The sequence below is a fragment of the Pogona vitticeps genome, chromosome 13 (assembly GCF_051106095.1).
Source record: "Pogona vitticeps strain Pit_001003342236 chromosome 13, PviZW2.1, whole genome shotgun sequence".
Taxonomy (NCBI): Eukaryota; Metazoa; Chordata; class Lepidosauria; order Squamata; family Agamidae; genus Pogona; species Pogona vitticeps.
Genome location: NC_135795.1, coordinates 4,850,143 through 4,876,545, shown reverse-complemented (window position 1 = coordinate 4,876,545; position 26,403 = coordinate 4,850,143). Strand labels below are relative to the sequence as shown.

The window sequence follows — 26,403 nt, the reverse complement described above, 5'->3', positions numbered from 1 at the left end:
TACATCTTTTGTTGTTGTTGTTGTTTAGTCATTAAGTCGTGTCCGACTATTTGCGACCCCATGGACCAGAGCACGCCAGGCCCTCCTGTCTTCTGCTACATCTTTTACAAGCCTCAATTCTATATGGCCAGTGGCCATTTTGGCAGGAGGGTTTTAGCTGTAGTTTAAAATAACATTTCTAAGCTTTAATTGCACGAAACAGGATCCTGGCTAACCCTGCACCCTCTTTGAATTCCCCACTTAAGGCCCAGCCACAAAAATATGAAAGGGACAACTTGTCAAACACTGCTGAGGTTGAGGTGAGAAATGGCTAAAAGGAAACAGACTGGAAGCAGAACACCATTGTACCCCAATTTTCATTGCAAAGTGAACAAGGAAAGGTTCCCTGGTTCAAAGACAAGTGGTGTGAGGGATTTTCTGACAGGTATCTGTGTTAATCAAGTTAAAGGATAAATGAAGTGTACCGCATTAACTATAGCCCACGTGCAGATGGCTTCTTAATGTTCTTCTTACTTCAAAGTAAGTGCACATTGATCCAGATCCGGATCGCTATCCACAGGCAAGGACAACTTACCTATGTATGTGGTCTTCTGGGAGCTGCGCTCCAAAAAAAAGTTATTTCCCCCCTCCCATTTCTTCTTTGAAGTAAGTCAGGAGGTTGGGTTCAGCTGCTTTGGCATTGCTCAAGACCTCATTAACACTTTTGCAAAAGAAGAGAAGGGCTGTTTTATTCATCCCTTACATCCCTCTCACAGCCAACGAGTCCCATCATCTGTTTGTTTCCCTAAAGGGGAAAAGATCTGGATGCCCTGCTTTCGGTTGCTTGAAACACACACAACACATCCCAGTGGAAAGAATCACACCAATGACCTGTCATGTGCTGTTCCAGCTTCTGTAATAAGTTAAGTCTGAGCTTCCACAATGTAAAGCCCCTTTGGCAGGAGATGCCCCTGGGACTGTTGGAGAGGAAACTGACGGGTGTACGTAGTCCACGCTCTTAGATTCAGGTTAATTAACCCTGGCACCAAAATCTCTGGCACCAAAGCCCTGGAGAGAGAGAGAGAGAGTCTGTGTTTCTCTGATCCACTCCACTGTGAATGTTTTCAAGGTCGTTTTTCTTCTTCTTCTTCTTTGAGGCTGGAAGAAAAAAAAAAAGACCAAGATTTGACCTTTCTTTAAAAAGCAAACTGAGAAAACAAGAAAAAAAACTAGCCATATGACCCACCGATAGGAAGAAAGTTATGGGCTGAGGTTTACCAACGTTTTGCAATTTTCCAGAAGTCTTAATTTAAAAACAAAACAAAACACAAAACTCTCTCTCTCAATCTCTCTGTATTATATATGGGGGGAGGGAAGAAGGAGAGACATACACACACAAAATATACAGTCATACGTATCTCTATATATTTGTAGCTGTTTATTCATAGTACGGCAAAAGGAGAAGTTTAATCTAAAACAAGTTCAGATCTAGAATTCAGTACAGAATCTCGAACTAGCTTCCATATGCATCTGTATGCTAATGGACGTTAGGAAAGCAACCTAATGAAATGTCATCCATTACAGACAAAAATAGAACAAAGAACTAACTTTGAAAAGGAAGGAAGTTAGCCTAAGGATAAATTGATCAATAGCTTGTTAATTACAAAGTGGACAAGATACAGAGGTTCACCTGGCTACCATTATTGGTTATTTGTGGATAGCTCAGTGAGTTACATATCTGGCTGTGGAACAAGAGGTTGGGAGTTTGATTCCCCCACTGTGCCTTCTACAAGTAGAGCCAACCTGTGTGGTTTTGGACAAGCTGTGCAGTCCCTGGGTGACCCCAGAAAAAGGGAATCATCAACCAATTTTGTGTATTCTCTACCGGGAAAATTCTGGAAAGGGTTGCCGTAAGTCAGAATTGATATAACGGCACACAGTTATAGTAAATAATATAGGAATGTTAGTAAAATCCCTCATTCATCCAGAATTTAGCATATGTTGCCCTGGTATAAGGTGTGCATCATTTGATGATAAAATACACAGCTTGTGTGATGTCCTATCTCTATATGCTGCTAGGGAGTGTCATAAAAACAATTTGATATCCCCCTTAAATGATCTGGATTCTAGGAGTTGATCCACGGGGATCTGTGGCATTTCCAGAGGCAAACTATTAGCCACAAGTGCCTTCCTTAATATTTTCCCACTCTTTCTGCACCAGTTGACATCAAGAGTCAGCCAAGCTCTCCATTAGCACATTAGCATCTGGTCTCTCAAATGATGTTTCCTTTATTTGCAGCTTGCCTTAATTAGTTTCCCCCATTCCCCCCCCCAAAAAAAAACACTGACACACTTTGTACTGCCAGCATTTCACAGCTGTTACACAAATAAAGAGGTCAACACCAGTTGATGTTAGTGTCCTAAATGCATCCTAAGCATGTTTTATTTTTAATTTTTATTTTTTTGGTCTAGAAGGTAGCTACACACTGTTCACCATGCTTGCCTGGTGAACCTCTGATACTGGTGTGCTCAAAGATGGGTAACATTTGTCCTTTGGCAGCCATCATTGTGGGTAGTGTGACCAAATGTTCTCATACCACAAGGATTCGATAGGGTTGATCAGTCACTATGGACCCAAAAGGAGTGTTACAAGGAGAATTCCCAGACTCAATATGTTTTCTCTTTATTATACTGTATACTACTAGCATTCTACACTGGTAGCATAAAACAGAAACAAATCAATTAGCATAAGTTCTCTGTTCACACACTTAGATGCGCGTACACTTTGGTACATTGAAACCCATGAGTAGTTTTTGAAGCAATATCCGTGTTAGTCTGTGCAAGTATGTCAGATAAGAAACAAAACAAAGTGAAAAACTTTAAAAAAGAAAACAAGAGACAAGAATGTTGTGGCATCTGAAAGACTAACTGCCATATGAATCAAGTCCACTTCCTCAGACGAGGGGCACATTAAAAACTTCCTGTTCGCATTTCAGGCAATGTGTCATCACAGTGAAAGGAAAAGATACACAACAATCAGCACCATAAATTTGTCTCTCATTGCCCTTTCCAAGTCTCTGAGAATCCTTGATGCTCTGGATTATTACAAAGCCAGGCAGGCAGGTTGCCAAATAAGATTCTGTTGCCATATTATGCTTGGCTGTATGGCGCCTTGCTCAGTGTTGGATATCAAAGCACCTTTTCTCTCTTCCACACATCCTGATCTATAATATGTAGAACATGGGTGGGTAGCTTGGGGTCTGGCAAGTGTTGCTGGGCTAAAATGCCTTGATCCCCAGCCGGTATAACCAATGGCAAGGGCTAATGGGAGTTGTAGTCCAAGGACATACGGAAAGCTACAAGTTGCCCAACCCTAGCCTTAAGAGTCAAAATCCATCCACTCTCCCAGATTAAACTGGTAAACCAGAGTATACAAGTAACAGTAGCTATGCTGGCTATATAATTCTGGGAGGTGCAGTTAAAACTCCCACCCTCACACCCCCACATATAAGGTTTCCCAGTTCTGGGCGTTCCTGCTGTAATTCTTCCTCTAAATTAAGCATGGCCAGAAGCAGAGAGCAATCACCTCTGTCTGTCATGCACAAGTGATAGCTTGAAAATGTGACATTATTATTGCTTCCTTGTTCTCTTGTGTGGCACGTGCAGCATCCTGATGGAGCCAAAACTTTTGTTTCATCTGGAACACCACAAAACCCACGTTCTCCTCCACAGTGAGGCGAATTTGGTTGTCAGCCTCTGTTCCAGTTACAGTATTGTGGTTATGGTTAAGCAGTGTCTCAGCTGCATCATTTCAGACAACTGATAGATTAACGGCTTGCTTGTGCAAGCAAATAAATATCCATCCTCACTAAGAATGGATGCAAATTTCATACCATTGGAGGGTTTTTTCCCCTTAAAAAAAAATACTAACTTAGCAATATTTGAAGATTTCTTCATAAATGGGAGAGGGGAAAAAATGAGAAAACAAATTGAATGGGTGAGAATATGAAGCAAAAATGTTCATTGATTCAGGCAGACATCTTTGCATGTTTAATTCTTCAAAATCTTAACTGTGAATTCCTACTAATGAAAAATTACACCACCTTTTTTTCTCTTGACTCACCTTTTCATGCAGGCAGCACACAACAACACAATTTTCCCCCCGTCTTGGAACTGGTAATAGCTCTGTCTATTGAGTCTGGCCAGTGCAGCTGTTTCAGAATTTAATCTGCTTCATTATGATAAAAACTTTCAAAAATTTGAGAATTTGATGGGAAGAGCTTGCATTTAAAGGGATTAAAATGCCAGGGGAAACTAAACATTGTTCATCAAACGCAAACTACTACCACAAGAAAGAAAGACTTTTAGATTGGTCTTCTTCTGGTCTTCTAGAATAGGAATTTGAAAGCTACATTCATATACAAAAGAGATTGGTGGGATAAGGATCTTTTGATAGATATATTAAAATATCAAGCCACTACGTTAACTACGAACTTGACAGAGCAAAACAGAAAAACTTCTTTAAAAACAGAGCTCCAAGATTTGCACACTCAGACCCTTGAAGGATTGCATTTGCTCCAAGGCTACACCCATATCTCTCCCCCCTTTTTTTCTCTAAAGCTTTTCTAAAGTGAAATATTTCTCTTGCACGCTCAGCGGCTAAAAAAACATTTTCTGCTTACAAAATCTAGTGGGGCAGGAGTGCTGGAGGGCTCCAAACATGGCAAAATTGCTTCCCACCTTTCATAGGGAGCAAAAAGGGACTTTTTGGAGTAAAAGAAAACATTTTTACATTTTAAAAAAAGGTGAGACTCTACACTGCTTTTGGCCTAAATTTTAAAGGCGCTATCCAATGTGCTGAAGCTATTTGTTGGGGAACTTAATAGAATACCTTGGAAAGCTCCTGATAAAGTTTGGTCTGAAACACAGAATGAACTCAGTGCTCCCACAAAATTGTAGCCTCCAGCCCCCTGACCCATTGAAATGAATGGGACCTGTTAACCACAGTAAGTTTCATTTGTTTCAAAAGGTCTGTTTTTCTTAGGGCTATTATTTGATCTCGCACATTGTTTTCCCTGGGAAAGGTGAGTTGGAGGTCAGGTGACAAACAGGGTGCTCTTGGTTACCTGGCATCATGTCACTGCTGCGGGAGGCTGACCAGGAGTTCTCTGAGACACACTTCGTGGAGAAGAAGCTTGTGTCACGGTTCACGGAGGCACTGCAGGGAAATCCAGGGACACCACCCACCCATCCTGGAGATGGCAGCTGAACCTTCCCTCCAGCTGTGGTTAGTTCTCTTGTGAAATCAGATGGAGGGGCCCTGAGTAGCCATCTGTTCTTAGGGAGTATTGAATTGGTCAGTTCCCTGACACAGAAAGGCCTGCGTGAGTAAGACGCTCCTCTCCGGTGCCCCAGCCATTTGCCCTCCATATGTTCTGGTTGTCTGGGTTAATTCTGGGAGGTACAGTTCAAAGCACTAACTTTTCCAAGCATTGGTCAAGACTAACAGTAGGTAAACCGTATTCGCGAAGGCTTTCACTGCCGGGATCTAATGGTTGTTGTGGGTTTTTCGGGCTCTTTGGCCGTATTCTGAAGGTTGTTCTTCCTAACGTTTCATCAGTCTCTGTGGCCGGCACCTTCAGAAGACAGCACTCTGTGCTCTGGTGTAGTTGGCTTGGGAGTGCTTCAGAGCACAGAGTGCTGTTCTCTGAAGATGCCGGCCACAGAGACTGATGAAATGTTAGGAAGAACAACCTTCAGAACAGGAAATATCCTTCTAAGTACAGGAAATATCCTTCTAAGTGATGCCCAACAGTCTCCTTAAATAAAACTCTCTCTCTCTCTCTCTCTCTCTCTCTCTCTCTCTCTGTGTGTGTGTGTACATTGCCTTCAGAGATAAGCAGAAGAGTACTCAAGAAGTTCTGGAGGATGCTGGCAGCCTGCCCAAGCTAATGCAGACTTTAAACATATTTGGTGGAACTGCAAATTGTCTATAAAATATTGGCACACTGTATTAGAGCACCTAAAAGCAATTTTAGGAGATGAGATAGGAAAGAATCCATTCCTAAATAGACTTCGGACATGTTAGGACTGACATGAGACAGAAATGTACCACTGGTTGATGCAGGCAGAAACTTTATTTGCCGCAAGACTGGGGAGAAAGAAGAAAATGCCAGCCTTTTTTTTATTGTGGTTGACTGCAAGCATATACATCAGGGAAGGGCAGGATGCAGGTTGGGATTCACAAGTAAATCTTTGGCTGATTTAAAGTAGATCAGCCAGGGTTTCTAACTCCCACTTGTCTCACATTGTCAGCCTTCTCTTCACTTTATGTCTTTAGGTACTTATCTGGCACACAGCACATTCTTCTCTTTTATGGGACATGCCATATGCATGCTTTCCTTGTTTTTCCTTGGTTGCACTTTCCTATCATCCTGTGTTTGGTGGGGGGGATTCTTTTGGATATGCTTGAAAAATCATATATCAAAACCCAACAACAATATTATGATTTAAACACGAAATGCAAGGACACTTGCAAAATCAGCTCCTTTCTCATTGGTGCCCTCCAAACATTTTAGAAAATCCCTCCCAAGCTCATAAATAATGAATTAATTTACTCTCTTTGATTCCACTTCTCGGGCAGTTTTTGCCTCCCTGTGTGGCTCACAAAAAAAAAAAAAAACTAAAAAGAGAATCGGGCTCTTCTGCCAGGCTTACAGACTAGAAAGATGTGATACACATGAGCAAGCAAGCAGAGGGGAAAGAAAGAAGGAGAAAATTGGTTTTTGAAGGCTAGATCACAGCGGTGCATGATAAGCAGATGCTTACATGCAGCGTTTTGTGTGTGTGTATGTGTGTGTGTGTTTTCTATTCTGGTGTTCTTACTTAAATAGCTCTTGGTAGTTCTTGCTACTTTGGCTGACAGATGGGTCAAGAGAACACCCTTGCCTTTCTTGCTCCATTTATATATGTAAGGGGAAACAGAAAAGAAGGAGTGCCAGATTGAGCATGTCCAGATGGGGGAAGTTGGAGCAGTCTGGTTCACACTTAAAAGGTTCTTACCTTTAGCACCATCTATTTTATCTCTTACTTGAGAGATCCTTCTGTTCACACTGACTGACTTTTTTTTCTCCTGTGAGAAGTGTCCAGACAGATCTTTGGATCACCCCAATTTGTCCCCATTTTGATTACCGACACCCCATTTTCCTCTCTCTTCCCCACCTTTTCCTACAGCTATCATTCAGCAGGCCAGGGTGACTTCCCCCAACCCCGTTAAATAAAGTAAGTGACATAGTGAAAGAGCGATGCATCTCTTTAGCACGATACACATACAGTGGGGTCTCTACTTAAGAACTTAATCCGTATTGGAAGGTGGTTCTCAAGTTGAAAAGTTCTTATGTTGAATCTGCATTTCCCATAGGAATGCATTGAAAACCATTTAATCCATATCTGCTCTTTTCCGTACATAGAAACTACTGTAATACTGCGGATGCATATCATTTATCTAGAATACTGCTGCATCAATAGGAAAATATGAAGTGTGCTGCTTATATACCACCCCAGTTCTCTCTGGGCAATATGCAATTTAATTATGAAGGCTACACATTGCTCCTCACCAGCAAGCTGGATTGTTGTTGTTGAGTTGTTAAGTTGTGTCCGACTCTTCGTGACCCCATGGACCAGAGCATGCCAGGCCCTCCTGCCTTCCACTGCCCCCCAGAATTGGGTCAAATCCATGTTGGTCGCTTCAATGACCCTGTCCAACCATCTCATCCTCTGTCATCCCCTTCTCTTGCCTTCACTCTTTCTCAACATCAAGGTCTTTTCCAGGGAGTCTTCTCTTCTCATGAGATGGCCAAAGCATTGGAGCTTCAGCTTCAGGATCTGTCCTTCCAGTGAGCACTCAGGGTTGATTTCCTTCAAAATGGATAGGTTTCTTCTCCTTGCAGTCCAGGGGACTCTGAAGAGTCTGCTCCAGCAGCACAATTCAAAAGCATCAATTCTTTGGCGGTCAGCCTTCTTTATGGTCTAGTTCTCACGCTGGGTACTCAATTTATTGACTTTAGAAGGATGGTAGGTTGAGTCAACCTTGAGCCAGCTACTCGAGCCCAGGATGAAACTCAGGTCATGAGCAGAGCCTTCACAGTTAACCACTATGCATGAGGCATTTAAAATGGTAAATGGAAAGCGTAGAATAAATTTAAATGGGGGGTGTAGAGGAAGGGGATTCTCTGTTGTCCCTTTCAGTGCTACAGCCTAAGTTGCGTTGCCTCTGTCCACCTACAACAAGCATGTCCCAATGTGGTCCTGTTTGAATAAATAAAGACCTTTGGAAAGCAGAGGAAAGTGAAGGTGGGGGGAATGAAGGTCACAGAGGAGGTTGTATCCTGCTCTTTCCATCTCTTTCCATCTAGAGATAGAGAGATAACCTTGTGATGGAACGACCAGCTACGTGCCTGGGAGAGGTCGCATTGGGAATGAGATAAAGCTGCACACGTTTATAGGAGGTTGTCAAGATTCTGGGTCTGAAGCTAAAGCTAAGGACAGAGAGAACTCAGCACCCCCTTTTAAACGTCCACCCCAGAGATCTCTTTTCTTTTTTAACTATTCAGTAGAAACTGAATAGTTTGTTGCCCATGCCTTCTTTAGGTACTACAGGCATTCTGTAGACACTCTAGGGAGACAAAATGCTATGGTAGAGTGGGCCGAAAGCAGTGATACACTTTGGATTTAGATTTGAACCAAGAGCACTCTGCCTCCCACACCACAGTGGCCAGTTCAAAAAGGGAATTCAGTTTTTATTAGAAATAAAGCCAAAGATATTGTCCAAACAGAAAAAGCATTGTCTAAGAAACAAAGCAGTAAGAATGATACATTTTGTTTCATTTATTCCTTAGCAAGGTACAGCTTGGTAAAATAAATCTACAAACATCTATCCTTAATGGTTGTTGTGGGTTTTTCGGGCTCTTTGGCCGTTCTGAAGGTTGTTCTTCCTAACGTTTCGCCAGTCTCTGTGGCCGGCATCTTCAGAGGACAGCAACCTGTGCTCTGGTGTAGTTTGCTTGGGAGTGGAGTATTTATGGCTGTGAGATCAGCTTTTGTCCTTTTCTGGACAACACCAGCAATCACTACGTCAGACTGCACAGGGAAGCCGTTGAAATCCACAAGCACCAGCAGAACTTCAACAAAAAAGAGGAAAGTTTGAAACTGAACAAAACTTGGCTTCCAGCTCTCAAAAATACAGCATGCAAAAGGTCAACGAACTCTACCCAGCCACAAGGACCGGAGATCACTGCACACAAAAGACCAGCTAACGACACCCATCAGTCACAGTGACAGATAATCTCTGCTCATTATCACAACAATACAACCACAAAAAGACACAGTAATCACCCATCTCCTGAAAAGGAGCACACTTTTTGAACTTCTCTCCCAAGAGAATACCCATCCTCACACACAAAGAATGTCTATTTTCATCCTTGTGCATAAGTTCTGGAACCACAGCAAGCACAAGTCACTGAGGACCGAAACAGACATTATAGATAGCCCTTCGTTAGGAGAGGGTTTCCCGAAGTATTGAAAGCATGTAACTATCACAGTAGGTGCTCCTCCCAGGGTTTGCAGATGAATTTGCTTTGTTGTGCGATTGCTCTTCAGGATGCCCACTTGGTTTTCCTTTGGAGTCTGCTTTCTCACACATGAAAGTCTGCTGGAATCACCTCTTTCCAACACTAATGTGCTTCTGATGTGCGTTTGCCCTCAAACGCCATGTGTTGTCAGTTTGGGTGAGCCTGTGAAGCTACACTCTGCCCGACAGGATGTGTAGCTATAAGAGAGAAAGGCCTTCACCTTAAAAATCTCCGAGGATGAAGATTGCACAGCTCACGATCAAGGCGTGCAAGAGCCGGAGAACGGTAAACCTCAAACAGTTTTGCAAAGAAAAGAAAACTCAAAAGAACCAAACGGTTCACCTGACAACCTCCCCCCCCACCCCACCCCAACAGCAAAAGGAGCTGTCTATTGATTTGCAGCAATGCTAAAAATAAACTCCACATCCAGAGCTGTAGGGGGAGGTTTAAAAAAATACATATATCCTATTGCTAGGAGACCATGATTACTGGGAGGCAGGCATTGCTAGGCAACACTCGTTGCCGTGGTGACAGCTGGGCGCCTGAGTCATCAGCAGTGCGGTCTATCTTGGGTAGGAGCTGCCCAAATGGGTTTGGAGTCATGTGGAGAGGTTTCGCACCCTGGCGCTGTTTTTGTTTTGTTTCCGGTGGAATGGGAGTGGGTAGCGTTGGAGGTTTGGGCTCCAGAGGGCTCGCACCTTTTAATTCAATATAGAGGAGGCCATTCTTGTCATTTTAAATCGCTGCAGAGAGCAACCAAGAATAACCTGGTTCTCTTTTCTGAGCATCCTGAAAATGGATTTTTACTGCAAGGTGATGATGGAGACAGAGGCCAAACAAGATAAAGTGTCAGAGCTTTAAACTCAATCCTTCTGATCTTGCCTGGCCTTTAGTCCCAGTCTAGCTGAAACTCCAGACAGGACCAGTTCCGGCTGCAGGTGGAAATTCACACCGTGGAGCACACCTATGAAAATGACTTCCTTTTTACCCCCAGTGGGCTGGTGCGCATAACAAGAAATGACATAAGGCCGCTTACAAATGCAAAACACAAATATTATTAACTCTTTAGCCTTGTGCATAGCAATTTGTACGACTTCCGCACTGGTTTTGGGAAACCCGTTTCCACTGTAATAGAGTAGACGGAGTGTCATATCAGGACTCAAGCGCTGTTGTTACTTCATGTACTGTCAAGTTGCCTCTGATTTGTGGTGAATCGTTGAATGAGTGACTTCCACAGTGTCCTCTCATTAACATACCTGCTCAGCTCTTGCAAATTCAAGGCCACAGCTTCCTTGATTGAGCCAAACCGCCTCATATTTGGCCTTCCTCTTTTTCTGCTGTCTTCAGCTTTTCCTAGCATTGTTGTCGGAAGACCTGGGTTTGAATCCCTGCTCAGTCATGGAGATTCATGGCGTTTGTGTGTCTCATTGGTAAAATCAGTACTTAAATAGCTAACAAACTTCAGAGACCTTGGTAGGGTCACTGTAAGTTGGAATAGGCTTGACATCACATAAAAGAGAGGGATGGGGAGGGAGAGAGAACTAGCATTTCAGGCATAAACTGAATCAAGAATCTTGCAGCCTGATGTGCTAGAATTCTACACAGAGAATCCAGAGGTTGCTCACTTTCCTTTTTGGACTACAACTCCCAGAATCCCCCAGTCTGCATGGCTGGGAGGATTCTGAAAACTGAGGTCTAACACCCTGCCCCCAACTTTTCCACTTCATGGGAGGATCTATCAAGGGGTTTACACTCAGTCCTATATATGTCTACATTTGATCCATTTAGATATTGTTTACATAAACTCTTGGAGAAATTGACTCTTTTTTTGACTATATTGCCCAGCATTCCTTAACCAGCAAGACCACCAGACATGCCCATTGAAGGATTTTAGAAATAGACAAACAAGTTCACCTTTTCAAATGCTGGTACTCGCTGATGGACAACAATGGGCTTCAAGTGTCTTTCTCAGCCCTGTATGGGAATCTGGAGATCAGATATGGAATTGTCTCTATACAAAGCATCTAGGGCCATTCCTGCAAGCAAACAGAGAGAATAAGGCCATTGCAGATTTGGGGTGTCATAACAGTTTGTCATGTGATGATTTTTGGCACACACCTGTCACCTCAGTAAGAAAAAGACCACAGGGCAAGGTTTGCCCCAGAAGCCTTGCTTGATTCCTGAATTCAGGATGAACTGTAAGATCAGGTTTCCGGGTTTCTGGGCTCAGCCTCCGATGACAAGAGGGTTTTACTCCCTTGCCTTGGGTGACTTCATCCTGACCTCATGCAGATGACTAGCAGGCAAGTAGCCTTAAGGGACATATGATGAGGCAGAAATGGACACGTCCTCCTTGCCAGCCTGAATTGGCTTCTTCCTCTCTGTTTTCTGGATAGTCTCCATCAGGTATTAAGTGAATTTGATTGGACTAGAAGGAATGCTGGTCAATTTCATGACCACACTGATTTGAGTAGAACTTGCTAGAGGAAGCCTTTGTCATACTGCTAATAATAGCATGCTGTCAAGTGGATTGACAGTTATGTTGGACCTTCCTGGGTCTTCAATGTATAAAGTATTCAGGAATGCATTCCCAGCCCCTCCTTCTATGGTGCTCTGGGCCCACCATGACACTTGCTTGATGATGCCCTGCTGCCAGGATGCACAAACTGACCAGTCACGCATGCTCTGGGTGAGCCCTTCTCCCGGAAGGCACAGTGGGGTTCAAACTTCCAGCCCCTGGATCTGCAACCAGGTGCTCCATCCCACTAAGCTATACAGGCTTTGAGGTGTCCTTATTAGGAATCAAGGGAGGGAGGGAGAGAGAGAAAGAAATAGGTCTCTCCCACTTCTTTGCAGTTATGCTCTTCACAACTCTATTACATTTGCATAGCTGTTGCTAATTGGTGTTTTTGTTAACATTGTTGCCAGTACTATTTGAAATGGGAAATAATTGTGCATTCACAGCAATCTCTCTTAGGATTTATCCAAAGCTAGTGAGGAAGCTTTTGGGTGGTTTCTGCTGCCTGATTCTGAAAACATCTGTAGAGGTTAACTGCATCAGCCTATTAGAGCCCGTGCCAAAGAATCCTATGTATTAATCACGTGTAGCACAGTTCATGGGTTAATGCAATGTTTGCTTGCTTGCTTCTTTGTTTTATGTCAATCCTACCTTTGCAAGGAAGCAGAGCTTGTAAAATGATTTTAAAGAAAGGTTCGTGGATTATAGGCCTTAAATGCAATTACAATACTCAAATGAAATTAAAGACGTAAATCAAAATCCTATTGTAAAATTCCATGGATGTAACAGCAGTTGTGCAAGCAGTTTTTGCATTCCCGGGGTGCAACAGATAAACAACACAATGCTTCCCAGCAGTTGCATGGTGTCTCTTACACAATCATGTTTGTTCATATATTTGTTTACATACTTATTTACTCTATTTGTAAGGAACTCAGTGTAGTGTAGTGGATAGATTGGTTATCTTGGACCCAGGGAGTCCTGGATTCAAATCTCTGCCCAGCCGTGGAAACTCAGTGGGACTCTGGAACTGATAAAACCACTCCTTAAATATCTCACTTACCTTGAAAGCCCTATTAGGGTAGCTATAACTCAGTTGTGGCTTGACAGCAAATAACAGCAACAAGAAGCTCAAGATGGTTCACATAACATGGTTCACATAACATGGCCATTATAAGATAAAAATACAAATAACTTAAACCACATTGTAAAAGCACATAAAAATAATAAGGGCAGCAGCCCTCTTTCAAATCTTCTTGTTCAGCCCAGTTTTCAAAAGCTGCCTGGTGATCAGGGTCTTTGCTGGGAAACAGTAAACAGGGGATGGGGCTAACTTAGCCTCCTGTGGTGGGGAGTTCCACAGTCTTTGGGAGCGGGCACTGCAAAGGCCCTTCTCACATCCTCACCACATATGCCTGTGAGGCAAGTGGGTTCTGAAGATCCTAAAACGTAGGCATTCTCATGTCGTGAGATGTCATTCTGCCGAGAGTCTTCATTCTGGCTCAAAATAGGCAGATGAAATCAGTTGGACTTATGTAAGGAGCGATTAAAAAGGCCCCTTTATTTCGGTGGATCCACTATAGTTTATACTAAAAGTGTGCAGATTTGTGGTTTTGGACAAGAGCCTCCAGAATCGCCCTGGTATTACAAGCAGCGCAATCTGCACACCTTCGGATGAGTCCAGTGTCATCAGCAGAGAATCTTGAGACTTGTGAGTTGCTTGCCCAGAGAAACATAGAGACCATGCTGCCCGGGGATTTTGGGATGTATAATAATAATAAAAAAAGAGAGAATGTTTTCCATCTCTTTATCTGCAATCCTTCCCAGACCTTCCATGGCTTCCCATGTCTTTCCCTTTCCTACAACTCTGAGCAGGACCACCAGGGCATAAGTAGACTCTGAGCCCTGTTGTATGAAATTCAGAAAGCTCGGAGGTGTTTTGGGTCTGGTACACATTCATCATCTACCCTCCCTACACTGAAACAAGGTGGGACGGATGGAAGGCTGTATCACCACTTACCTCACTGGGTGGGTGAGTGGATATTATCCCGCTGAAAAGGAACAAGCTCCTTCTTTAACCAGGTCAGCACGTTATCACTTAGATAAGAAAAGCTTCTCTTAGAACAGCAGGTTGAAAAGTTCACTATCCTACGTGTAGTTTATTTTTATGCTCGTGGTTCATAAATGTATAAATGTGTCTTATGCAGCGCATTTTCCCTCCCAATGCACACTGAAACTGCGGGTGTGTTCCTCTAAACATGTGTCTGCTAGTATGTTCCTGCATGTGCGTTTGACTGACACATCCCATTGCCTCTATAGGTCCCTCTGTGGAGCATGAGGTGGGGGGGTGTAATGTTTGTGGCACCCAGGTGGTGGACGTCTCCTTAGACAGGCCTGCTTCACCCACTACCACCACTGCCACCATTTTATTAAGGGCTTTAGCTAAATGGTGAAGGTATTCTTATTTCTCCCAGTGTTATATCCATTTGTATCCTTCCCTTGGCAGTTGAAACGTGTTGAGGGTGCACTTTTTGAATGTGTTTTGCTCTATTGCCATGCCCTCTTTTATTCTTTTGGGGACTTTTAAAAGATTTTTATGGATCTGTGCTCCTTGGAGGTCCCTTTGAGGGTAGAAAAAGGGGTGACAAAAAGTAGATATACCCCCACCCCCAAACTCCAAAGGGGCAAAGACTTTCCAGCCACACAGTCTCCATGCCTATGCATAGGAGAAGTGAAATGGCCTCAACAGATACACCTGAAAAGGAATTTTCTGACACTTGAGGAAGCAATGGATGCAGCAGGAGGTGATATAAGGCATCTTTGTTGGTACCCAGTGGTGGCTGATGTCACTGTTCCTCTTGATCCGCTCTCACTGACTTCTTAGCTGGGCGGCACCCCTACTGTTGTGCAAACCTTGATCCTGGATCTAGCGGATAGCTTCCTGGCTTTTCCACTGCAATTACAGTCTTAGGTCCAAACCAGACCATGTGCTTGGTAGGTATTTAGATCTACTGTAGTGCTCCGTCGGATTATTCACAGATATCTGTTTGGCATTGCATGAGCTTTTCTGCATCTCTGTATCAGCAAGATTTGTTTTCTGAGGGGTCATTGCAAGGGGTCATTGCAATATGGACCTAATTTACTCATCTGGTTGCCAGGGCGATAAAATACGTTGAAATATGCATCCTGGCAACCGGGACATACAATAGTTTAAAAACATGTGTATTCTGTCGACCTAGGATTTTCTGTTTCTTGAAGCAGAAAGCTTATGGGCTGATCCAGAACCAAAATTGGACAAAGTGCATCCTCCCTTATATGGCTAAACTACAAATCCCATAAGCCCTAGTCAGTGCAGACAATGATGAAGTAGTCTGGGAGTTACAGGCCTGCTCTCTGTTCTTTACCCATTTCTCATGTCCCCAACAAGGGAGCCTAGCCTGTTTTCCCCCTTCCCCGAAATAAAACAAAACCACTCCTCGAGTGGCAGAAAGGAATCCTCACGGGAGACCTTTGGCGGTTTGGCGTTTGTCATTGTCTGCCCCTTTTGCCCGCTGTGGCCACAGTGCTTGCTTCTTTCACCCTCCGTGCCCTGCTGGGAGGGCCTCCAGCTCATGAATGAAGGACCCAGCGGGTGGGCAGGAAGAAGCCAGCTCATCTGCTCAGGAAGGCAGGATCCACCTTGCCACCAAACGCAACCGGAGACTGAGTAAAAAGGTTCTCTCCAGCTGCCGTTGGGGCCTGGCTGTCCCTTTGGGGCTTGGAATGTGACTGGCTGATGAAACCCAGGAGGAAGGCCTGGAGAGATGGCTGCCTGCTTTGTTTCTTCCTCCTCCTCCTCCTCCTCCTTGATTATTTAAAAGGCAGGTCAGGTTTCTGAATCTGGCAGGCATGCAAAATGCTGGGGGGGGGTTGGTGGTGGTGGTGGTGGAGGAGGAGGAGAGGAAGAAAAAGACTGCAGCTCTTAAAATAGAAACAACCCTCTTTCCCTCTTTGCTTTTCTCTCCCTCCCTCTTTCCCTCCCTCCCACTGGCAAGACAGATTCTCTCATTCTCCTGCATATTGTCCCGTTGTTTCTCTCATCGCCCTTTGGGCTTCCATGTGTTCATCCCCTCCCTGCCCATGTTCAGGATGGTTCTGATTGATTGCCCTTGAATCGCTCAGTAGCCAACCTGGATTAATCCTTACGCCCAATAATCTACAGGGCAGAGTTGGCTCCCACTCAGTTCAGCCCCACAATCACAAACTGATTGCACACACTCTATCTTTTATTCCTTTTTGCTAAGGACAGACCCATTTTCTGGTCTCTTACTGTCTTCATTTCAAAAGGCAAAGTTGGGGTACTTTTTAAAACAAAAATGTTAGCATACTGACACCGGAAGTCTTGAGAGATCATCTCCTTTTCCTCCTGGATCTTTCTTAGGTTGCCTCTCTGCTGGGGGTGGTGGTTGATTCTTGGTCTGCATGCCTAAAGTATTGAGTGTCACACGAAAGGGAACACAACATTTCCTTGCTGTTACACTTTGCCAACAGCAACGCAACTACCCTGTTCTTCTAAATGCTGCTGGTTCAGTGCATCCAAGTTACATCTGTTCTATAAATGCAATCTCATCCTGGTTCACTCCAAGATTAAGCATTTCCTGGAACAAGAGAGACCTGCAAGTGAAACTATGGCCATACTAGTGATTTGATACTGCTTCAATGACAATGGCTTCTTCCGGGGACTTCTGGTTTGGAGAGGTATTTAAAAACTCCCTTGCCAAACTAAAGATCCTAGGATTTTATAAGAGGGAGTAATGACAATTCAAGGGGCCTCAAACCTCTGCAACTTTATAGTAATGGAGGTAGGTGACTCCTGTATCACTGGAATGCTGAATCTGTGCCAGGATTTCCTCTTGAGCTTTATGGGAGCTGTCCAAGGTCCTGAAACTTAATCCTCCAACCTCCACCCACCCTCCCACAAAACAGGTTTGACATCTTGGAGAGCAACTCCAGTTCAAAAAACAAAAAAACCCAGAGCTGATTCACAGCCTCCGCAACATCACATTCACCAACGTCCATTGTATGTAGCGTAAACGGACCCTAAATATGTGACGTGCTATCTGCGTAGCATTCTATCCTGTCCATTCTGCTCCCCTTCTCCCTCCTCCCAGCCTCCCTAACTGCAAGCTCACATTGGGCCTCCAGTGAGCATGTCCTCATGACCTTTCTAAGCTTTCTATCCATCCTTAACCTCCCTTGAGATCAAGGGGGCATAACAGGGTTCCTTTATCCTCACAACAAACTTGTTAGGGGTATCGGTTAGCCTGAAAGGGTGTGACCCATTCATGGAGTTTCGTTGCAGAATTGAAATTTGAACCCACGTCTACTGAGTCCTAATCCAATACTGTCACCACTACATCCCACAAATTGTCATTGGACTGTTCTGCTCTGTGTTTTCTCTCCCCCCCCCCTCAGTTGTACTCTGGGACAACATGAGCTTCTCTTGCTTGCAAGCTGAGAAAAGTGCAACCATACTTGCATGAGGACCTGTGTGTCACTAAGTGACCACACATGTAGAGCTCCGTGGTTTGGTTCTCTGGCTGCAGAGCCAGAGGTTGGGAGTTTGATTCCCCTCTGTGACTCCTTGACATGGGGCTGGAATGGATGATCCATAGGGTCCCTTCCAGCTCTGCACTTCTAAGATTATGAGATGAGTAGCATAATCATCTACAGCCATATATCTAGTTCTGCAGTACATATCTTTGTCTTCACTGAAAATGGTCTTTTGTTCGTGATTCCAAACTGTGACTTCCATACAGGTGAACACCTCCGTTCCCTCTTGGAGGACCACAGGGACAGAGAAAGCTGCCCTGTACTGTGTAAGACCTTAGGTCCATCTTGTCATTTCTGATTAACAGCAAATCTCTAAAAGTGGATCCTCCCCTAGCCCTACCCAGAGAGCCCTAGCCTTCCCTAATTGTGGCCTGCTATCCAATAATAAACCAGCCTGAAGCCTGCTTAGCTTCTGGAATCAGACAAGACTGGGTACATGAGACATGGAAATATGCTCCTGTCTTAGTCCTTGGTGGTGTCCTTTCTATTTCATAAATAGTAGCGTTTATACAGCCCTACAATTAGAAAATGAAGGAATTATATTCTTGCCTTTATCACCATCTTTGGTGGTCAATTTTAACTTTAAAGTGTGGGAGAAAAACATGGTGTCTTTTGGCAGCAGAGTTTTCTCTCCTGAGTCGAAAGAATCAGCAATCTTTTGAATCATTTCTTTAGTTCAGTGTCACTTAATCATGATTCTTCTCGTTGGGTTAGACTACAGCACTCCTCTCCCAGAAATCATAATCAGTGAGTGATGGGTATTACAGTCCCTACATATGGCGGGATTTGAATGGAGTTGGAGGCTACCGCAGTCTCTATCTCTTATTTTAACAAAGGGGTCTTCCAGATGTACCTGATTCTATGCTGAACTTCTTGGTATTTTACTCACCATCCAAATGACGCATGGCTCATCTTGGTTCCAGCAAGAAAAACTGACTTCCCATTCTTTCTTCTCTTCTAAAGCATGGTTATTTTTTTTTAATCTTGGTTTGTTCTGGGAAGCAGGAACAGCGTTTAGCACTATGCAAGCTCGTTTCCATCTTCACAACCTCCTAGTCAGAAGCTTTTTATTAAGCTGTCAGTTAATTGGGGAAAACCCCCCCACAAAACCTCAAGAAGAAAAAATCCAGCAGGAAAAAATGGATATCTTATTTAAAAATGAAGAAGTAGAAGAATTTCAAAGTTTATGAGGAGAAGCTATTTTAAGAGGCTATTTAAATCAGGCTTAGATGAAAATCCTAATAAGGCCCCCAATCATTTGTTAGCAAGAATTACCACTTGAGAGATAGATGGGGGAGTGGATTTCTTCTCTTTCTGGAACAGCCCACCATGTGCATTGGAAATAATAACACGTATTTCCTTCTGCACACTCAGGCCTCCATCCCCCTGTCGTCTTTTCTTTCTCAGTATCTTTTTACATCATTAGTCCCTTGATATAAGTTCCAGTCATACCTGATCTTTGAAAAATGATATATATGTGGGGTGACAAGGAGAGAGATGGAATATATCAAAAAATAAAATCATTAGCGATTAGTGAGTGAACAGTTTTGCTGGTACTTTCCTCTAAGGAAAAGTTACAATGTTTGAGGCTTTTCAGCTTAGGAAAAAAAAATTAAGGTAAGTAAGGGGAGGCCTGCTTGAGATGCATGAAATGATGCGAGGCGTGAAGAAAATGGTGACTTCCATACAGACTAACACCCCCTTCGCTTCCTGGGGGACCACAGGAGATCCTGGGCCGATGAAAGTAAGTCCTTCTCTTCAACACAGTGCATCTTTCAGCTGTGGAATTTGGCAACACAAGACGTAGGAACGGCTGCCAACCTCTGGAGGTGGGCAAACATTTCCCTATATTCAGAAAGAGTGGGAAAGAAGACCTGTACAAGTACTGACCAGTCAGCTGTACTAGGAAAGGCCCTTGAACAGATCCTTAAACAGTTGCTCTGTGCGTATTTAAAGAAGAATACAGTACATTACTAAAAGCCAGCACAGCTTTCTCAAAAACAAGAATTACAATCTTAGTAGACCAGGGGAATGTGGTGGATGTTGTGTATCTTGATTTCAGCCAGATATTTAACCAGATTCTCAATAGGATTTCTATGTTTGCATACAGACAGACACTAGCCTGAAAAGATTACCTACCAGCAACAACATACTTTGTGACAGAGATACTGTTGTAGGAACCAAATCCTCTGGCAGACCTAGATGTCAGCTCTACCTGCATGTCTACAGTGGAGGCAGCATTAAACAACCTAATAATGTAGTCCACTACATTAAGAATTTGTATAACTGCTTATAACCCAATGTGATGTACGCCTGTCCTTTTTTTTGAAACAATGTCCCACAACAAGGACCAGCAGACCAGTCTTACACAAAGAATAAATGGATACAGATCTGACATTAGAAGCAGTAATCCCCAAAATTAGTATGCAACATTTCGATGTCCCTGTCATTCTTGTGTCTCATCTCAAATTGGTCAACCTTCAACAAAAGAACTTCAGACAGACATTCCAAAGGGAAATAGCTGGACAAGAATTCATCAAAGGATTCAACACTACACCTCTTAGCTTGAACAGGAACAGGGGCTTTTTATCTCTTTACATATCAGTCATCTCATCCAAACAAGTTCGTCTGTATTATTACAAAACTGCTGTATTATTATGACAGCTGTCCTGACAGCATTCTGTTTTTGTAAACTTTGCACTCTTATTCCCACTACCCTTTTGATTACTACAGCGAAGCACTTTGGATCTGTGGGCAGCCTTCTTCTATCACACCAGATTGATTGATTGATTGATTGATTGATTGATTGATTGATTGATTGATTGACTACCCCATTAGTGGATCTACAGACAGGTGTGGATTGAAACCAGTATTATTATTAGAAAGGAATGCAAAGAACACTAACCCTGTAGTAAGAAGAAAAGAAAAACCTGTATAGATGGTGGAAGAAACACTTAAAATGTTAAGTATAGATGAGAAGTGAAAATAAATGGTTACAGAAGTAAGATCAGAATTCTGAATGCAACTTTTCAACAACTATCATGCAGAGACTAAGTTTAGTATTACAGTAATCTGTGCAAAGAGATGGATCAGAACAGCAGAAAAAGCAAAACAAGCTCATAAAATCTCAGAAATCAAAGGGAAACCTAGATTAGCTACTGTTGGATCACAGATAACAGAACTGCATATTTTCATTTACAAGTTGATCGGTAAAGAGCAAATCAAATTCCCAGTTCTATCTTTTTTGAGACCAGCAACAATTCCACAATACTGCGCAGGCTTTCTCCCAAATTCTTCATGAGGCTCCTTGGGTTGGGAGAAACACTAAAGTCTCCAAATATAATTACATGTTTTAAGCCATGAGACCTGCAGTTCATCTCCCAAGAGAGAAAGTGCAGGCTTGATGAGACACTGATAGATATGCAGGTGAATGTTTGCATCCATTATTTATCTGGCACATGGTTACTTTTTATGGGAAGTTTGGATGGGTTTGGGAAGCAATTAACATTCTTAAGTAATGGCTGGCATGCTATCCACTTGCCATAAGCCAAAGTGTTCCCATTCCTTGCATCCTTTCTTTTTTTTTCTGAAACAGATAAGTTCTTAAACTTGCAGACTGAATTGGCATTTCTTCTACAAGTGTGTGTGTGTGTGTGTGTGTGTGTTTCCCAGCCCTGTGGGATTTTTATATCAATGACACCTAAATACACTCCAGGTGGTGAGCCCGATTCTACCAAGCTAAACTTTCCTACAGACAAACTGGATGGTACAGTTAGCAGACCCTTAAAAGCAAATGTCCCTCTGCAGAGCTAAAAGACATCTTGTTATCCTACCACAATGTTGCTTTACTTGGAGTGCTGCCAATTAGCTTGCTTTTCTTTGTTTGTGATCTGTTGGCCGACTTCATTTGCAAGTGTGTTTCCTCAGGCACAGAATGTTGTGTACCTGGAGGGAACACAATGCAATAGTAAGGAGGAGTATTCCCATTATTGGCCAAAATCTTGTGGCTTAGCTTTGATTGCCATTGATTTTTTTAAATTAATTTTTCTTGGTATCAGGGTGTGCATGGCTTGCATGCAATGAGATGAAGTTGTGTGCACACCAACATTAAAAAAAGGAAGTCTTTAATCCGTGGAAAGCTGCTGCTGATGTTTCTAATGTTGTGCAGGTGGAATCTGCCCAACAGGATTTTGGTCACTGTGTAATTTGATCTTGAGCCATTTAGGGCCTCATAAATTACAGTCAGCACTGGAAACAGACAAAGAGGCCATTTGCAGCTTGTAAAGTTCTGATCAAAACACCCAGTCAAGTACATTTACTCACTTGTAGACAGTCATGGCCAATTTAAGACTTGTTATTCTCTGCGGTAAAAGGCAACAAAACAGGCCAACAGAATATTAGGCCAGCATCTTCCATGGCACCTGAGGACCAAAGTCTAGCCATGTGTCACGGGTAAGACTCTGTCCTCCAACATCTCATCAAGTTCTTGCCTACCCTCAACACCTGAAGCTTGAACAGTTGCCTCATTCTTCCTAGGTGTAGGGCCTGTCACGATTCCTTTGTTTCAGGGAGCAAGCTGAAGAAGGCAGTATTCTGTGCAATTACTCGAAGATCGATAGGAAGAATTTTACTTGTAGACGAGGTCCTGTTCTCTCTGCAGATTCAATAAAAGGAATTTTAAAAAAATTCTCATAGCAGTTTTCCCCATTTCTGGGTTTTTTCTACCATACACCATCTTGTTCACACAGGAAAACCAAAAAACTGGTCTGCATTTTTTGAGATGGTGGGATTTTCCAGATTGCTGTTTCTATGCTACTTACCATGTTATTTTAAATCCTATTATTATTGTTGTTGCTGCTGCTGCCATGTCAACATATATTATTTCTTATACTGTACTTACAGTTCTCTGTGTGTTTCTCAATCTCTCTCTTTTTCTCAGAAATGCATACATTCACAGCTGGACATCCTTTGGATAAATACCAAGCCATTTAACTTTTTTCTTCTCTTTTCCAATTAACATTCTACCTTCCGTGCTATTATTGCCAAAGCAAGAGGTATGAAGAGGCAGAGTAGGAGAGAACCTGTTCTTCTTACCTCTTCTGCTAATCTTGATACTGCAATCTAGGAATATACATTTCTCTTTCCACCTTTCCAGATTCTCCTCCAGAGTCTTGGGAACACTAGACTTTTTTTTTGACTGGTTGAGGGATTCTGGGAGTTGTAGTCCAAATAAGCGACATTTCTCAGCCTTCCTGCTGCATGCCTCTAAATTAGGATGCAGCTCCATTGGATCCTCTTAAATTTTAAAAACCAGCCACCTCTTTAGCATTTTCTGTGCAAAACACCACCTAAAAATCTTACTGTTTTGTAAAGTGCAGCATTAATCCACTTTTCTCCATTCTGGAAAATATGTATTCAATGTATTTATTAAAAACTGCCTTTCACCCCTACAAATGGTGAAACAGCATTTTTAAAAAAATAATCAGAACTGCAAAATGCCCTGTTATGTGCAATACAATCAATACATGTTTGTATATGGTCAGTTGCTAAACAACATTAAAAACGTAATGATTCCTTCAGGTATTTGTTTGCTTCCCCCCCCAACACATGATGCTCAGGAAATAAGAAAAGATCAAGAATATTCCCATTTCTTCCCTAATTTTCCCTCCCAAGGAGCAAGTGGGTGATGAGTTTGCAGAGAGAAACTGGATTATGGGCCTTCGAAGTTGGAACCTATCCTAGAAGCGGCTTGCAAGTCTTGGTTAGGATCGGAATGTAAACTGGTTTGAGTCCAGGCTCAACCCTTTTGTCGACTGGGCTATAAAAAGCCTCTTGACAGCCCTATTACAAACCATGCACGCTAATCCTCGATCCATCATTCTTTCTGTTTTTCTCTCCCTCCCTCCCACTCTCCCACTCCAGGTCGCCTACTGCCTTAATGGACTTCCCTTCTGTTGCTTGCTTGGGCAAGCTGAATCTTTCAGAAAGATGTATAATAAACACAGGGCACACAAACCTATACACAGCCTGGGCCTTATTTAGCTGGAGATGATTTTTAACAGGTAGGTAGCCAACCCAGCTACTCACTGGATCCTCCTCAATTCTAAGAGCAGAATCCAGCCAGGCAACAGAGGGAGAAAGAGATTGGGGGGGGGGGGAGAGATGGAGAAAGAGCTTGGCCAGCCCTTGTGTTTACCCACAATGAATGGTTGCAATCGCTTGTAGGATCCTAGCCAGAAGAAGGCAGTTGGGGGTGGATGTGGGGGGGGGGAGAGAGAGAAAGAGAGAGAGAGAGACTCACCGGCCTGCAGTCATGCATTATTGATAATAATGGCTGTGTGTCTTTAACAGGCTTTGCTCTACGACACTGGAGGCTGTGTGCGTGTACATGCCAGCAAGCGTATGTATGTGCATGTCTCACTGTGTGTGTGTATGTGTGTGTGTGTGAAGGAAGGGAGGGAGGCACCGAGAGAGAGAGAGGTAGCCAGCGAGAGGAAACCAGAGCCAGCATCTTCTCTCCTTTGCGCTCTACTAGAGGATCATTTCTAACCTTCTTTTTTTTTTAAATTTTTTTTTAATTTTGGCTCGCGTGGGGAGGGAGGAGGGTGTTTTCCTCACCTCTTCCGCAAGTCCATTCATTCCGCTCGGATGGGATCCATTTCGCGTGCCATCTTTCCTCCTCCTCCTCCTCCGGAACCTTCTCCTCCTTTTTCCTCTTCTTCTTCTTCTTCTTCATCGCCTTTGCCAACAACAGAGGCGCGGATTCTCTGATGAGCCAGGCAATCTGGAGGCTACCGGGGCATCAAAGGTTTGTGTATATGTATATGTGTGTGTGTGTGTGTGTGTGTGTGTGTGTGTGCGCGCGCGCGTGCCTGGGGTAAAAGGTGCGGGGTATGGGGTGGGGGGGCTGGAAACAGAGAAGAATTATTGTCCGGCTGAGATTTGAAAGGGTTGACGCCTTTCAAATAGGAAACTGGTGGGAAGAGATCTCTCTCCCCCCTCTGTGTCGTGTGTGGCTTTTTCCTTCTTTCCCTGTTTGTTTACCCATCCTCTACGGGCTATTTTCCCCACCTCTGGCGTCCGTCCATCTTCTGATGCTTCGGGGCTGGCTGTGTGCGCGCCCGGCATGAGCTTCGGACGGCGCCGCTGGAGGTAAGCACGCTGCCTCCCGTTGATTCCCCCCCCTCTCCAGCACAAAGCTTCAGGACCCCCATCACCTTCCCCCCTCCATCCCATTCCCCCACCCCACCCCATGCAACCTTCCTATCGGGTATTGGTGTCTGTGGGACGCACCCGGAGGCTTTTCTCGCATCTGGGAGAGAGGCGATGGTCTGTAATTACATCCCTTGCTCAATAAAGATCAGAGCATCTTGGAGCTGGTGTTACATAAGGACAGACCTGCCTCGCTTGGCTTCGCAGGGCTGGGTCTCTGTGTCTTCCTCCATCCTTTACACCACAGGACTGGTTGGCAGGCCAGGAGTATTTTATTGATGGATTGATTTTTTTGGTGGTGGTGGTGATGGTGGTGTAGAGAGGAGAGATGTCTCCCCCCCTTTTCTCTTTTCTGTCCTTGTTTTGGTTTGCTGCATTGAATGGAAATTTTAGTGGCCGACCTGACGAAGCCATCTCGTCAGAGACTAGGCGTCGGGTGGGATGTGTTGTTGTCCCACTGGAGGGAGGGCCCGTTCTGCTGGGATTCATGGTTTGGAGGGTTGTCTTGAGGGCCCTGCTTTCTCGTACCCACTTGGATCGGCCGAATGGGTCTTGCGGTGTGAAATGCAACAGCCGATTGAACCCACTGGGATCCTGAGTTTGCAAATAAGCTGGACCAGTCGAAAGGCGGGCCCACCCTAAACTATTTTGGATTTTGCTTCTTGTTCTGATAAAATAAGAAAGAGCCCTCTGAGGCTTCCCTTCCTCCCTCCGACCTGGATCATGCATCTCTATGTGTGTTAAACAATTTTGACCGATGATCTCTATGTAGGTAAATTTCTGTTTGAAGTCCTGCACAACTTGGTGGGACCTGCTTCCATGCTGAGGACTGGGTTGCTACAGATTGTTGTCCTGACTTAAGGCTGCCACCTTTTTCTTGGCCCCACTCCTGTGCTTCCCTCCCCAACCAGTAGTTGTAGCAGGCTGTGTTTTTTCCCCCTGGCATGGAATTAAAAGGCCCAGCAAAGCATCACCTTGTATATTCTTGCAGAGGTCTGTCAAAAGCACAGAAGCAGGATGGGCTTAAAATGTTGGGAACCTTATCAAGGTGATGACCCTCCTATGAAACTGGGATAGTTCAGATCAGCAACTACAAAGCTATGCAGGCATCGGATTTCAGTAGGATGCTTTTTGGTCCTATTTGTAAATGTATGTTTTTTTTTCCCTAGTGGGGGGGGGGGGAGAATGCTATTCTGAAGATGCCTTCACTCAAGCTTGTCTAATGTTTCTTGAGAAGATGAGGTCCATTGCATTCTGGAATTAAGGGGGCCTCTGTTTATCATCAAATCTAGCTTGCTTGGTTGGTTGGTTGGTTGGTTGGTTGGTTTGGGGGGTGAAGGTTCAACCTTGCCAGGAACTCTCATGCTGTGCCCTTCATATTATTTAGTTAGTTATGTGCCATCTAGTCAGAACTGACTTATAGCGACTCAAATAGGGCTTTCTAGGTAAGTGAGATATTTAAGGAATGGCGTTACC

The 26,403-nt window shown here is 43.7% G+C and overlaps 1 protein-coding gene and 1 long non-coding RNA gene across 4 annotated transcripts in view; one reads left to right on the top strand and one right to left on the bottom strand.

Moving 5' to 3' along the window:
• Window positions 1-701: 701 nt before the first annotated feature.
• On the bottom strand, window positions 702-24,460 carry LOC110089433 (uncharacterized). The gene is made up of 2 exons (XR_012081703.2): window positions 24,334-24,460; window positions 702-1,137 (listed from the first exon to the last, which is right to left on the bottom strand). It is a non-coding gene; the product is annotated as an uncharacterized LOC110089433 (long non-coding RNA).
• FBXL16 (F-box and leucine rich repeat protein 16) overlaps window positions 24,150-26,403 on the top strand; it is a 47,620-nt gene continuing 45,366 nt past the window's right edge. For 2 of the 3 annotated variants that reach the window (XM_020812509.3, XM_078381491.1), the window contains exon 1: window positions 24,150-24,523. The gene's annotated coding sequence lies outside the window, so the exon portion shown is untranslated. Of the gene's footprint in view, window positions 24,524-24,780; window positions 24,868-26,403 lie in introns of those variants that run through there. The other variant, XM_072982485.2, reaches the window with a different exon arrangement.